Source organism: Glossina fuscipes, unplaced genomic scaffold (genome assembly GCF_014805625.2).
Source record: "Glossina fuscipes isolate IAEA_lab_2018 unplaced genomic scaffold, Yale_Gfus_2 61, whole genome shotgun sequence".
Classification (NCBI taxonomy): domain Eukaryota; kingdom Metazoa; phylum Arthropoda; class Insecta; order Diptera; family Glossinidae; genus Glossina; species Glossina fuscipes.
This window is the reverse complement of record NW_023998433.1, coordinates 3170873-3173301: the sequence shown is the minus strand read 5'-3', so window position 1 is coordinate 3173301 and position 2429 is coordinate 3170873. Positions and strand designations below refer to the sequence as shown.

The 2429-nt window shown below is 28.0% G+C and overlaps 1 long non-coding RNA gene across 1 annotated transcript; it reads left to right on the top strand.

The window, feature by feature from the left end:
- On the top strand, nucleotides 1-2192 carry LOC119637933. Its single transcript, XR_005247353.1, has 2 exons — nucleotides 1-1380; nucleotides 1575-2192. It is a non-coding gene; the product is annotated as an uncharacterized LOC119637933 (long non-coding RNA).
- The last annotated feature ends 237 nt before the right edge of the window (nucleotides 2193-2429 follow it).

Below are 2429 nucleotides of genomic sequence, written 5' to 3'. Positions count from 1 at the left end.
AGTTTTAGAATTTATTGCTCTGGCTAAATTAATAATAATAATAATAATAAAAATGTTACTGGGTTTTTATTAAGGATTGCGAAATTGTTGTTGATAACTTCTGTTGATAAACTGACCTACGTTAAGCATCGTATCAGATCGCATTTGTTTATAAATGCAAACCGAGCATATTTCTTAGAGCACTTATAATTACGTCAATGGCATCGACGACCGATAATAAGAGATTGGTCTATCTCAACTCCTTCCGAGTGCTGCAGAGGGTGTAAAAAGATGAAATGTCTCCTAATAACTATCTTAAGTGGATAATATGGACAAAGTTCAAGAACCAGAACAAACAGGACTTACCAGCTCAGCATTTTACAATGGTTACGAATACATATGCAAACGCAATTATATTTATTCTTACCTTATGCTTACGCACTACTACTACGGTTGCGTTATTTCATCCTGCCTAAGTTCCAGATAAAAAAAGAAATATGATTTTCACTACGAGCACGTATAAAATACGTAGCATATAAACAGGATTTATTGTTGGCAACACAGGCTTCGAATATATTTTTAGTTACTTATTACAATTTTTTGTTTTTTATGTTTGGCGAGGGTCTGGAAATTTTTCCTTTTGATTTTTGCTTCATTTAATTATTTACTTTTCCATTGTAAAGCTTGTTATTGCTTTGCAACATTTCATGTTCTTAATGTATTTATTCAGTCATCCGTGAAGGAAGAAGGAAAAGAATTCGTTATACAAAACAAACAAATTCGATTTATTTGACAGTTTGCTATATTTTCTTGTTCATGTCATTTTATTATAAATTTTCTTTCTTTGGTTTTAACTTTAGTACATTTAATGAAAGGAATTTCTAATGTTTTCGAAGATTTTTGAAGTTTTCCTTTAAAAACAAAAAAAAGTTAAAACCGGTCTATTTGAAAATTTCGTAACTTTTAAAATTTTCTCTCCGTCGAATACTAAGCACTTAATATATTTCATGCATTGATTTAATTCCGATGAAAAATGTCCTGAGGAATAAAGAAAGCTAAATGCGTTGTTGCCATTAAAGTTAAATTAACATTTATCATATGTTATGACGCGCCTACAAGTGGACTTAATATGTAAATGATTCATTCGCTTAATTGTCATTTTCTTTAGTTCACACGTGCGATTTTGCAGAGGTATTTACACAGCGATCCCTTGAAATATCTCTGCACGATAAGGCGTTGTTGCTATGAAATGGAGAAATAAATAAGAGTAAAGAAGAAATACGAACAGAAGAACAATCCCAGAAAACACATTACTGAAAAAAAAAAAAAAAACAAAAGTTTGTAACAGAAACTAGTAGCTTAGGACGAATCTGAAATAACCATCAAATTACGCTGTTAATTGTAAGTATGTTAATAAACGAAGAGCGAACAAGAGTGTTTTGTCCTCTCATTTAAAAGATTAAATAGTCAAATCGTGCTTGCCCAAGTTATAATATTATTAATGAAAATATAATTTGATATTTCCGTATTTTATAATACGTTTATTTATTTATTTATTTTATTTATTTATTTATTTATTTATTTTTCATTTATAGATCTGAAGACATGAGCAGAGAATGCTATCAATTCAAAATTTGTCCGCTGTGAGCTGTACAAATTACTGCACTTGACGACGAATATATGAAGAAAGAGATCATGATTACTGAAGCAATTTAACTGAGCAATTTAACTGATAGTTACAAACAAAATGACACAATTAGTATGGTCCCAACGTGTGTGGCCGTAGAAATTAAATTACATTGAAAATATTACTGTTTGAACACGTTTAAAATATGCTTCTCACTTATTCATTGGAAAAAATCCTAAAAATATGCTTTTCTGCGTTTTCCTCTTGCCTTCCTTTGTATGCCAATAACTCGAGTTATCAATGTCAATAAAAAAAAAAAATTAAATAATTGTATTGCAAATTATAATTCATTTTCACTTTGCGAATCGAATTTCATTTCATATACAGAACAATAAATTGTTTTTAAATTGCCTTAAGTTATTTATAGAGTTAAAACTCACGCTACGAATAAAACTTTATGTATAAATAATTTATCTTTTTTTTTTTCGGTATACACATATATGTAAATTTTAAATAAACAAATATACTCAACACTTCATTAAAGATAATAACTTATTTTTTTTATAAATATATGAATATAAGGACATCAACAGCAACTGAGATAATAAAAACAAATATTTTCTGACATACGTCATAAAATATTTCATACAATTGCAATACAAAAGAATAAAAAATTAATGATAATAATTAATAAATAAATAAAATTAATTTGTACAAAAGCAAATAAACAATAAATTAAGCATTTTCCGCTACGCGCTTGAAAAATCTACGAAACTGAATTGTCGCTTAAGATCGATTTGATGAATATAAATGTTTTTAAATC